This window comes from Zootoca vivipara, chromosome 1, assembly GCF_965207765.1.
Source record: "Zootoca vivipara chromosome 1, rZooViv2.hap1.1, whole genome shotgun sequence".
NCBI lineage: Eukaryota > Metazoa > Chordata > Lepidosauria > Squamata > Lacertidae > Zootoca > Zootoca vivipara.
Genome location: NC_142582.1, coordinates 11,921,005 through 11,934,225, shown reverse-complemented (window position 1 = coordinate 11,934,225; position 13,221 = coordinate 11,921,005). Strand labels below are relative to the sequence as shown.

Below are 13,221 nucleotides of genomic sequence, written 5' to 3'. Positions count from 1 at the left end.
CAAAAGCAACCTTTTGTCCCCCAGTTTATTTATTTGTTAAAAGGTGGGGGTGAGGCATAACAATATTTCCCCTTCTTGTAAATTGGCTTCTTTTAAGAAAGAAATTTAATGTGAACAATGCCCTCTCTGAAGTTATTTGAACTGTCACTTTCTACAGTCTCGTCATCTGTCCCTTCAGCAGTAATGAGCATGAATGCAGTTTGATAACATTTTCAGGGAAACATTATGCAAACTGTGAAGGCAGGAAATATCTTCTCCAGACAGAATTGAAGAGAGAGAGAGAGAGAAGGGAGAAACTCTATTTTGCTTTATAGATCTGTTGCTGAAAACAGGAGGGGAGAGTGTTCTTGTGCTCGTGTCCTGCTTGCAAGCTTCCTTCCCACAGGCTGGTTGACCACTGTGAGACCAGATGGACCATTGGCCTGATCCAGACAGGTCTTCCTAAGCGATCAACAAATATTATTGGAATCAAAAGTTGACAATTCTGCTTTATTAGACCAGCTGTTGAGTAGGTTCCTCTTGTTACAAATCTGATCTCCAAAGGTTGATGTTCAGAGCTGCTGATGAATGGGACAGTGTTTATTTTCTAAGAACAAATCTTTGTTTGCCCAACAGTAGCACCACAAAAGTGGCAATGTGGTCCTGGTTTTTTCCAGTGTGATGTTTTGTACTCATTTGTGCCCTTCATATGAAATCTGACAAGACTGTATTTGACATTGAGAAATGCTTGAATGGTAGGTTTAGTTTAGAGAGGCTGGTTATAATTTTAGTTTAATAAAAGAAAACTTATGGAAAGAGTTGAACTCTCAGGAACTATTGACATGGATATTGGTGACTGCCAGAACTTCCAGTTGCCACCAAATGGAAAAATGTACAGGACTTGTGACTCTTGCTGTGGTATAAAATATGCGGAGTTTAGCACTAGCTGAAAAAAAACAACTCATAAATTATGTGTTTCCAAAGGCTTCGAGGATCGTGAAACATTCTGTGCTGTGTTTTGTGGGATTTTATCATATATACAACAAATGCAGACACATGGGACTCTCTCTCCATGGTACAACGTGAAATTCCGCTTTCCTAATTATTTTAGGTACGGTACTATGCTTACCTGATTTAAGTCTCTTTCAGGTATACTGCCCTGGTTGTTGTTGTTTTGGTATTTGTTCTTCTATAATTTTCATTGTTTTGTTCAACTTACTTCAGTGATTGGTTGTTGTTGTTTTTTTTAAAATCCCAATTTATTAGTGTGATTGTTTGCTTTGAGATAGCCCCATTATGTTCAGCATTGCATTCTGTTAAGTGCATTATGATACAGTGATAATTAACTGGTGTCCCAAGCCTTACATGAATTGAGGACCAAGTACTTAAAAGTTCAATTTTTCCAATACTTGCTCCAGTTCTGCCATCAGTGGGCATGGCTTGTGGGGTGGGGCAAGGTGTTTTTGGTGGCAGCCCCCTGTGTCCAGAATTCTCTCCCTAGTGAAATCTGGTTGTCACTCATGCTGGTAATAATCTGGCTAAAATTAAAAACGGATTTATTCCAGACATTTGGTAGACTGTTGCATTGGAATTTTAGTTAAGGTTTTATCGCTTGCTGCTTGGTTTTATTACTTTAGGATGAGGAACAGGATATAAGAAAATTAGCAAGAAAGAAAACAGTAGATAACTTCATGCAAGATAAAGGTGAAGCACATGCAGTCTTCACACACCATTTGGTAATCTTACAGCAACAAATTGGCAAAACAAATTGGCAATTTTTTAAAAAAATGACCTGGGCCTGTTGATGGCTGCATTTTTGCTACATCGGGAGGAGTAAATAGTAAGGTTCTTTAGTTCTTTTTCTTTAAGTTGCGAAATGAGAAGCTAAAATCCAGGCATGTGATTTTTCTTCTGTTTTTATTTTTATTATTTTTGGCAATTATCTTTTCTGCTTTTCCGGCTTTAATTTCCTTCTGTGTGCACACTGTACCGGTTTATCCTATAAATCCACTTTGAGGATGGATTTATAACCTCTGAAATCTTGCTCAGCAGCTGCTGTCAAGGAAATTTTGAGTAAATCTCTTTTTGAACATATTGGCATTCACTTAGGCCCCAGAGTTGAATATTTGTCCTCACTAAGGTGCAGAAGCAAAGAGTAGCAGATGTCACGTCAAGTAGAAGAAATGTGTACTGTAGTTTAAAATTATCTGTTTTGCCAGACTCATTAGAGAGGTCATTTGTGTGCTTAGAATAATAATACGGATTGCGTTTGCACTCTTTGTTTCCAGGGATGACAAAGAAATTACTGCAGTGATACTCAAATGCATCTGTTTGTTGTGATCCCCTCCTCACAGTAGCCTTAAGGGAACATTGCTACACCTTGGGCATTGGAACTGATCTTTTCTGCATTATTGTGTGGGTCCTAACAAGAACTGAAAGCCTAAGGTGGCTATGAGACAATTCTGCAGATCACCTTCTCATTCCATGTGTTTTTTCTTGCCCAGAGGCAACACAGGTGACTGGCGATGGTGGGTTCATATGCTAGCCTACCTTATTTAGTTCCAGGTTGGGAGATTTGATATTGGGGTTGTGTGATTTTATTATTTATTTATTTAGAACTTCTAGAAACATATAATAATAATAATAATAATAATAATAATAATAATAATAATTAAGAAACAATTAAACATTGATAGAATTAAAACTATATAAATATAAAAATCTGTTTAAAACATACAAATAATTACAATAAAAACAGTAAAAAGCAGATTTTAGATTAGGCATTCCTTGCATGTAGAGTCTCTAACCCTGCTTTCCTGACCAATCTGTTTTATACTTTAATTTTTGCATATTTTGTAATACTATCTGCTTTCCTTTTCAGCATTGGGGTTTTAGGCCATAATCAAACATATTCCTGTTTAAGGCAGGTGGGAAAGTGAACCACTTTTTGCACCATAACTTCTTTCTGTGCTACTCTGTAATGCCAGACATTGTCTAAAGGAGCAACTGCATGGTTCCTTCCATTACTGGGGAAGTTCATTAAAAAAATATGTGAGGTATATTACTCTCAAATATTCTAGATACTGAAAGATTGGCAGATATGTGCTGGTGAGGCTTGCAAAACATAGGTAGAGATGCTAGCAGTGTACAACGGTAAACCTTTATCCATACATTGTTTTGCAAGGACTAAGATGGAGATGGAGAACATAAGGTCCTCTAGATGTTTCTGGACTACAATTTCCCTTGTCTCTGTTGGTTATGGTGCTTGAGCTGAAGTCCAACAACATCTGGAGGGCCTCAGGTCCCCACTCCCAGATTAAGATCTAGCATTGACACTGGGAGGATCAAAATTAGGAGTGTATCTCCTTCCAGAATTGCTTGATAATGGAAGTCTGTGGTCATATGGAAGAACTCCACATGGTGACTTTTTCCCCACAGCAGTGCTCCTCTTGATTCCAGAGGGGGCAGTGGGGGCTCTGCCCATGTGCACTAGGCTTCTGATATTACTGAGTGGTACAGAAGGAGCCCAAGCTGCAGTAGTTCCCATGCCATTGAAAGTAATGTGAAGATTAAGTACTAGATTAAGTCACAATCTAGTCTTTACCTCCAAACTGCAGGAGTGAAATGTTAGTTGCTAGAAACCTCTGGCTCGCCAACTGTGAGAGCCACATATGTGACATGAATATCCCCTCTTTACGTCGAAGAAATATTTTTCTTTAAACTCTGCTTTTGTGTCATTTCTCCCGTAATGGAATATTTTGAATATTGGGAGTAAGAATGCTCAGAAGAATGCAGATTTCAAGAAAGATAACATTTCACTGCTCCCACTAGAGCCTGAATTTGGTAAAGAAATGCAAGGTTTTAGAGTCTTTCCTTTTCTCTCCTCAATAAGTTGTGTAAGCATGTTTGGGAAGTACTTTCTTTGGAGTTTAGATATTAGGGAAGCTTACTCTTTCATCTGCACAGCGCAGAACATGATTCAGAGGCTGCATCTGTCAGTGTCTAATCTAGCATCAAACTTGATGTTACAGTAAATGCGAGGCTGTCATTAGAGATTATCATTGCATATGTAGTGCCTCCTTTCTGTAATGTCTAGTACAACTTGTGTTGTGATGTGGTTTTGTTTTCCTGCTTCCAGCCACTGGCAGCCGAACTCATGATGCCAGAGGGGGGAAGTTTCAATTTTCTGCTGATTCTCGATCAGCTCCACTTTGCCCCTATTCTTATAGGGCCGAGTGATTTTTGTTTGTGCTTCCTTTAGAGTAGCTCTTTTAGAGAGAGGTCTTACATCACTCCGAGGAAGGCCCGAGGTTTTACAGCCACTCCGGGTCGTCACCATTATTTATTTGGTAAAAATCAGGTTGGTAAAAGTCTCACTTCAGTTCATTTGCTTGGTTAGTAGAATGGTGGAGCAGGGAGTAAATGCAGGGAGATAACGATAAGAGCAGTCACAACTTGAAAGGTTTCTTCTTTTTAAAAAAAACGCTGAGGCCCAGACGCTCCCCCAAGTGAAGGTCAGGAAGACTTTAAACAACTCCCTGCTGTACTTTAATTCCTTAAAACCTATGACTAAAACTTAAAACTTAAAACTGAGCTAAATTAAGTAGATAAAAATAAAACGAAAATAAAATATAAACACTGTATAAAACAGTAAAAAACTTAAAACAAACCAGTAAAGTACGGAGGTCAGAAGGGAGGATGTTGATACTCCGCCATCTTAGATCCTCCCACATAAAACTGGGATCGGTAACAAAAGTGCCAGCCTATACCTATTTCATGATGCTCCATTTTATGCTCCATGATGCTCCATTTTATGCCCCTCTCTAAAACAAATTCAGTATTCTGTGGTCACTGAACATGCTCAGTCCTCATAGATTTTTGTGGGTGGGGAGGGGAGGTCTCCTTTTTCCCCCCTGCAAACTTTGGGGTTCCAACCAACATGCTGATTCTTACGACTTGTTTCCCAGTGGCCGTGATTTGGCTGCACTTACCAGCTCAGCTTGCTAATAGAAATACCAGCTAATTTTGCCCTGGGATCCAGCATGTCCTCCATTTCTTAAAAAATGGATACATCAATACCACCCCATTTTCTTGGGTGGGTAAAAGAAGTACATAATTTTCATTTATTGCCATCTTTTAAAAGTCCAGAGTCACCCTTTTGACTTCTAGCGACAAAACAATTATAATATTCATACTATTCAGCTTCATATCTATTGATTATTATGTTTTTACAGTTCAATTTGTTTTTGTGAATTGGAGGCAGTTATGGTAGGATTGTGTATTACAGGATTGTCACTTTTTGGTCCAAAATCAGTGACTGCATCTGTGTCTCTCTCTCTCTGCCACCAACCTGCCACCAATTAGAAAGTATTATCAGATGTCTGTTATTGTCACTGGGATATTTTAAAGAATAAAGGTTAAAAAAAATACCCTGTTGACGTCAGTGTAGTGTACATTTTCAGGCTGTAAAGATTCTAAGTTATGACCTTCAATGCCTTAAAAGTTGGAGGTGCACAGAGCATAGAGGCAGCTGGTAAAAAAGACCAGTAAGGCTGCCTTGCTGTGTATCTAATATTTGTTAGATGCTATAAATATAAGTAAGGTTTATTAAAATGATTGAACATTGTGTTGACACTCCTACATAGATCAAAAGCATAATGTGATTCTAGCTCCTTTAAGCAGCACATGTTTGAATGTTTAATTTGGCTGCTCTGAGGCTTCTTTTAAATTAATCTATTGAAAAATGAAATAATGCAGAGATCACCTGGTTTGACCCCGCCTTCACCAACTACCTTTGCACCCAGGCACACTGCTGCTTTTGCAAGTATGCTTTGCATAGATATTGGCTTGTATCCAAAGTACAGTGGTACCTCAGGTTACAGACACTTCAGGTTACAGACTCCTCTAACCCAGAAATAGTACCTTGGGTTAAGAACTTTGCTTCAGGATGAGAACAGAAATCGTGTGGTGGCGGTGCGGTGGCAGCGGGAGGCCCCATTAGCTAAAGTGGTACCTCAGGTTAAGAACAGTTTCAGGTTAAGAACGGACCTCCAGAACGAATTAAGTTATTAACCCGAGGTACCACTGTAGTGCTAATGCTCTCCTGTTAGCACAAGGATCTTTGCTTGAACAACGGAACTTTCTGCACTCTCCTCCTCTCATACCCTTCCTAAATTTCCCCCCAACCCTCCAGAGCAGTTTGGGTTGTGGTGGTGAAACTCATTTGTTCCAGCAGAAATCATTGGACTAATGGAATTAGGGAACTGGGTACTGCCATAGGAATTTCATAGGCATCTAAGGCCCACCATGCTTTACCCTATGAAGCATCCTGGTGTTTGCATTTTCAGAGGTCCATGGTATATTGGTTATCCCCTATGTGAGAGTTTGGGTAAGAGTGGTTGCTGCGACACTTGAAAGTCAGGCACAGGAGAGCCTTATACAGTTGATTTTTCTTAAGTCAATATTTCTCAATGGACTCTGAAATCTCCATAGTTGGGGAAGAAATAAAGGCCAACTTGAAGAGAAAAATGAATGGCTAAGCCCTTGCTGACTAACTTTGTGAATGATCTTCTTAAAATGTTTGAAATGTCTTGGCTATGGATTTCATGGATCAAAGGTTCAGCTTACAGTGACCTGGTTTTCACGTCACATTTAAACCATAGTTAAAAGCAAAGTCTGGTTTAATATGAGCATGCATTGTGCTGGTGGCACGCTGACCAAAAGTTCTTGCTTTGTTCCTCCCTTGTTCCTACTGCTGTCACACCGCTGGGGAACGGACCAGTGTGAGAACTTTTGAGCAGTGTACACCAGCATGCTGTGTGTTCATATTAATCCATAGCTGTTCACTATGGCTTAGTGTGATGTCTGAACTGGGCCAGTAATTTGGAAATGTCTTTCCCTCCTGTAAATGATAAATGATGATGAATGGTATAACGACAGCATGACTCAGGTTTTTATAAATTACATCCATATGGTTGGATTGTTTGGAAAAGCAATTTGGAAAAAATATAAGTGAGAACATATGTTTCCTTCTCCCTCTCAATATCTTGTTTCTCAATGCAGAGAGCAGTTTGCAAGCTTTATGGGTGGGATTTTCTTTTTAAGCGTGCATTCAAAATCTGAAAGTACAAAAGGAAATATGGATTCTTTCCAGTATTATTATACAGTACTGAGACCTGAAGCTGAGAACACTTGTATACCCTGGAGCTATAAGTTGGTAACTGTAGCTAACTCTTGATAGAAGAGGCAGATCACTGCATTTATATCATAAGATAACAGCATCATAAAGAAGGGGCAAGGGTGGCCCAAGAGGTTTGGTAAAATAACATTGTTTAGAGAGAAAGCATCACTCATAGTAAATTCAGGTAGCTAGTGCTGACAGAAATGAAGTGGGAGCGAGACCGTTGAGAAACAAGAGAGATTGGCATGCTCTGGTGAAACTGGTTTGTGGAGTTACAATTAAAGAAGTGCCCAAGGAGGACTGAGTGTGCTCAGGAGCCATGAAATATTGTTGGAAAAGAAAACCAGGGAATGGAATGGAATGGAGTATCTGAGATCAGTGAATGGGCAGTTGGCTGAAACTCTGAACAGAAGCACTCCTGTTACAAAGTGAGGTTATAGTGCAGTGTTCTGTTGAAACATACACACACACACACACACCAATTTACAAAATACTTCCATAACTGTTCAACTGAAAACAAAATATGATGTTCCCCACTTTACACAATTTCAGTTATGTGCCAGGGCCTGGAACATAACACCTGTGTAAGTGGGGGGATTCCTGTATTCCTTTCCAGGCTCAGCCATGAGCCCATTTTTGGCTTTCCAGTCCTGAGGAAAGGAAGGAATACAAAAGGAAATGAATCCCTAATTTGTCAGGTGTTTAAGCACGGGAAGAATCATAGCTGATGGAATGTTGCTGCTTTGGTGCCCCTACTTCACATTAAAATTAATATTCAGGAGGACACTGCCATGTAGTGATAATAAAATAATGCATACATCTCCACTTACTGTACATCCCTCCTCACTGCAGAGAATGCTACTCAGAACCTACGTGGGTCAGCATTGACCTCTGTTTCCTGCATATTCTAATTATGGACGTGGAAGGCTAAGTCACCTTCTGGAATCCTTGAGATTTTCATCTTATCGTAGCTCGTGCAGGCAATACGAAATGTTCTACTGCAGCCATTTCCAGACATTTTGGGCTGTGGTTCCCATTAGCCCTAGCCAGCATGGCCCTTCATTAGGGATGATAGGAGTTGTTGTCCAAAACATCTGAATGGCACTAGGTTGGGGAAGCCTCTTCTAGAGACATTATTCAAAAGCATTTTCCACACCTAGAAATTCCACCTGCATTGCTTCGAAGATGGCATTTGTGCTTTGTTGTAAAGAGAGTCTGCAGAGGGAAAGGGAGTATTTTATGCAGGTACATGAAAAGGCAGTGGATTGGAACAAAGCTTGTGATAAGTATTGTTTGGCTCACAGTGGAGGCAGGGGACAAGGAGGTTGTTTTAACCAATTCTTCTTTCCCAACTGAAGCCTCTTGTGCCTTTTGCAAAGCTGCTCTGGAGAGGCCCTCCAGAATAGCGTGGATGGGGTGTAATAAAAGAAAATTGCATCTCCTCCAGTCTCCACTGGATTCTAGTCCAGTGCTTCCATTTGCAAAGGAGTGGGTCTGGACCCTGATCAGCAACCAGTCATGACTGTGAGGAGTGCCAGAAAGTCTACAAGGTTAGTCTGGCTTCCAACAGAGACAGTTGCTTAGGAACAGGGGACTAAGGAAGCCTACCTGCAGCTGCAGACCTCAGGTAGACATGCTGATAAGGGCACTTCAAAACTTATGTGGAATCATGCCTGTCTTCTATGTGAGGCATTAGTTCATGTCCTCAAACAGATTGCATCATTAGCCAGATCCTTCCAGGATGATCAACTTATGCCAGGTAAAGAGGAATAATGCTTTGTCTCTGGAAAAGTAAAGCAAATGTGCATTCAGCCAAGGGGCTGTGGGGAAAATAAGCAAAGAATAACAATGGACTAATTCTGAGAAAACCCAAATGACACTTTTGCTATGCATGATAAATTAAATCATTTTGCCAGCAAAAAAAGAAGAAGAACAGTAATTATTTCTATTGTTTTGAGGTTCTGACAGTAGTCATCACATTTGCCAAAGGGATGTTCTTGAATAATGAATTTTATGATGAGCCACCCCATCCTACCTGAAATAGGTACCAATGAAACTTGGCCATGAGGTTGTGAATATGGATGAATACATCAGTCTAACAGTTTCACATGTGTCCTTTTTGTGAGTCTGTTCTGTCCCATTTCTGTACTTATCCTAAAGTTGTTTAAATCCACACAAAAAATTGTATTTAAAATACATATTTTATCTCACTGTATGCATTTCTCCATATTCTATCCTAAAACACATGTAGAATCATAGAATTGTAGAGTTGGAAGGAACTCCAAGGATCATCTAGTCCAACCCTCTGCAATGCAGGTATCTCAACTAAATCATACATGATAGGTGGCCATACTACCTTTGTTTAAAAACCTCCAGGGAAGAAGAGCCCACCACCTCTTATGGTAGTCTGTTCCACTGTGGAGCAGCTTTTACTGTCAGAAAGTTCTTCTTGATGTTTAGTGGGAATCTGCTTTCTTTTAACTTGAATTCATTGGTTTGGGTCCTAGCCTCTGGAGCAGGAGAAAAAAAAGCTTGCTCCATCCACCATGTGACAACTCTTTAGATATTTGAAGATGTCTACCATATCTCGTCTCGGTCTCCTCTTTATCTGACCAAACATATCCAATTCCCTCAACCATTCCTCACCAGGCTTGGCTTCTAGACCCTTGATCACCTTGGTTACCCTCCTCTGCACACGTTCCAGATAATCAATATTCTTCTTAAACTGAGGTGCCCAGAACTGGACATTTGACTCCAGGTGTGGTCTGAATAGAGTGGTACTATTACTTCATTTGATTGGGACACTTTTCTTCTGTTGATGCAACTTTGAATAGCATTAGCTTTTTTTGCTGCTGCATCACACTGTTGACTCACATTAAGCTTGCGGTATACTAAGACCCCTGGATCATTTTCACATGTACTACTGGCAATCCAGGTGTCCCCCATCTTATATTTGTGCAGCTGGTTCTTCTTGCCTAAGTGCAGAACCTTACATTTGTCCCTATTGAAATTAAGTTTGTTAGTTTAATGCATTTTGGTATGATTTTTGCTAGCTGAGCTGTACTGTGAAATTCAGAGAAGTGTGAAATCTGAAGAATAATTACCTTTGGATCAGCACATTACTCCAGGAGGTCAGTTCAGTTTGCATAAGAATTCACAGAAACTGAAATCCTCAAGCATTGCTACAGCAGCTGCAAGAAACACAGATTGGGGCATGGAAGCTGACTCTGTAGAATTCTCCCATCCCATTATTAGTACTAATATGTATTATGGTTAGCTTGGTGTTCTCTCACCCAGGAGAGGCTGTTTTTGGCGGCATTCCCCATAACAAACGCAGGGGTCTTAAGTCAATAGCCTATTCAAAATCTGCCTTTGTATCTTCATTACCCCTGTATATTTTGCTTGTTTTTGTTGCTTTTGTGATGAGAACATTGTTCTTGGCTCAAGTGACCTAGAGATAAACATGCCACTGTTCAGTCCCTGTCATCAAAGTGCTCTATAGAGGCATACATCATACTGGCAGATTTCCAGAAGTATGACTCAAAAAGAAAAAGAAAAAATGCTTTCATGAAAGCACTGTGGTTCAAAACATCTATACAACTTGCTTTTGTTCCGGCCCCAATATCCAAGAAACACATTGTGATCTTGGAAACTGGTAAACACTCTGCAAAAACAACCCCCTAACTCCCACCCTTTCTGGGAAACACATTGAAGGGCTGATTCTCACATGACTAATATGCATGTATGAATGAATGAACTGTCACTGATGTAATGTTACAGGAAGAACTCTTTCTGTTGCTTCAGATGCAAAACTTTTCAATAGACTCAGTTCATACATTCACCTGAGGGTAATCGAGTGATACCTCTAGCGAGTGATACCTCTAGTTCCCCCAAACCTGCAGCGTTATTGTAAGTGAGCAAAACTTCTGCACAGAGTCCTGTGAGATAATAAACCGTAGTATGTATATTGTGAGCATTACTAAGGGGGTATAATGGCTCTGTACTTTATCTTATACAGTTATGGACTCTTGCACGCCGCCTCAAAGCATCTTAATAATCTCACTACCCACCAATATAGTCTGGTATGCCTCAAAAGGAAATTGTTTCAATGAGACCATGATGCTTCTGTGAGCTGCACTGGTGATAACAGGATGGGAGTGTACTTCTGCCTTCTGACAACTTAATACGAATAACTTCCTCAGAATGGAAACAGCCTGTTGATCACAACATGAAAACAAAGTCATGCCACTCCCCACCCCCGCCCCACAGTGCGTCTTTGCCTTCTGTTGTCTCCTCTATTCCGTGATTGTTATCTAACCTTGGCTGTGATCCTCTAACACATTTTGTTCCAGCTGAAGCTACAGCTTGTATATTGTAAACAACATGGATCAAGCAACAATGTCTTTGATTAGCCCTTAAAGTGCTATGCACGCCAGCGTTACCCTTGAGGCTATTTTCTGTAAAGAGTGCAGGAGCTTCTGCAGAGTGCCAGTGGCTTCCAAGAGACCCGGGTTTTTGGAGGTCACAGCCAAAATCCTTACTCAGCTATGCTTGGTCAACTTTGGGGTACATCACTGTCTCTTGGCTTCAGTTCCCCATCCCTCATTGGTGGATATAATTGTGGGGGCTGGGCACCCACAAAGTCAGTGTGCAAAGCTGGAGACAGCCAGCCTCTGTGGCAATGCCTCCAAGAGAGAAGCAGTTCAGCTTCGCCCTCCGCAGCCAGCCAGTGAGTCACCCTTTTTTGGGGGGTGGCCTCAGATGTGGTCTCTCTGCCTTTATGTCCAAGCACCTCCCCTTGGAAAAGGGTGCCTCACTGGTTGTGGAAAGGAGGAGGAAGAGGAGCTGCTGCCGGCCACCACAACACAAATGTGCAATGTCACATGCACACGCCAGCACAGAGCCCCCCCTTCCAAAAATGTGACGCGATGTTGCACGTGTGTGAGAGGTCGTATGTCCGTGTTATGGTGGCAGGCACCCACAATCCTGAGGGAGAGATGGTGCATCCTTAAGTAGGGATGCTGCAGAATTATTATGAACATGGAAATGGGAAAGGAAATTTCTGGTGTTCACTTGCTGGTGTTCACTTTCTGGTGTTCACTTGTCTCTAACAGAAGTAAACTTGGTTAACGGTGTTTGCTGCTGCTTTCAGTCCACAAACAAAACATAATTGATTTTATCCCCCAGCAACTTTGTACTGCATTTCCTTTCCATTGAAATGAATTAGGTGGAATAATATAATGTCAGTGTAATTTGCATAAGTTATTGTGTAAATTACATAAGATGGAATTTAATTCCATTGGACAGGGAGACAAATGACATAGCTGTTGATGGAAGATGAACTGCAGTGGAATGGAAACAATGCCAGGACAGAGTAGAAAATGATGCCTTCTTACCAATGTTTGAAATTTGCCAGGCACCAGGCTATTGGCCACTTGCTACCGAGTGAAGACACCAGGATGGCACCCAATGTCTCCATCACCTGGAGGTGCATGCCCGGGGATCCTTGGATCGTGACTGTTTTCACACACTAGGGACACTTCCTGAATAATTCTATCTGTTATATTTTATCTGCACAATCAGAATGAATTTCAGGAACCAAAAGGATTTGTTGAAAAATACAACTTTCGATCCACCTGGCCCCCAAATGGCAACTAGGCATTCCGTTTTGACAACAGTAACCCTGGGTTAAGGAGCCATTTGCTACCTAGCTTATATGTTGGAGTTTCTAGCACTGCTTCGTACATCTCTATCATTAAGAACAGCAATAGCTTGTCTCATAGAAATCAGTGGTAACCACTGAGAACAAAGTCTCTCTCTCTTCCCTGTATAGGGAAGATTTTTAAACCAACCAGAGTGGTTGGGGCTGCCCAGTCAGATGGGTGGGGTAAATATTATCATTATCATCATCATCATCATTAATCCCCCCACTCCCTCACTCCATAGTCCTGCCTGGCTCCCTCATGTGTCAAAAGTGCACATAAAGAGGCTGTAGGGCCACATGTCTGTGGTAGGTGGGACCAGAGGTAAAAGTGGACAGACCATTGATTGTGACTCTTAGT

The 13,221-nt window shown here is 40.9% G+C and overlaps 1 protein-coding gene across 5 annotated transcripts in view; it reads left to right on the top strand.

Moving 5' to 3' along the window:
* PLCL1 (phospholipase C like 1 (inactive)) overlaps positions 1-13,221 on the top strand; it is a 196,995-nt gene that overhangs the window by 70,047 nt on the left and 113,727 nt on the right. The window contains exon 1 of one of the 5 annotated variants that reach the window (XM_088677019.1): positions 1,068-1,090. The exons of the other annotated variants lie outside the window; for them this stretch is intronic. The gene's annotated coding sequence lies outside the window, so the exon portion shown is untranslated. Of the gene's footprint in view, positions 1-1,067; positions 1,091-13,221 lie in introns of those variants that run through there. 5 annotated transcript variants of the gene reach the window in all.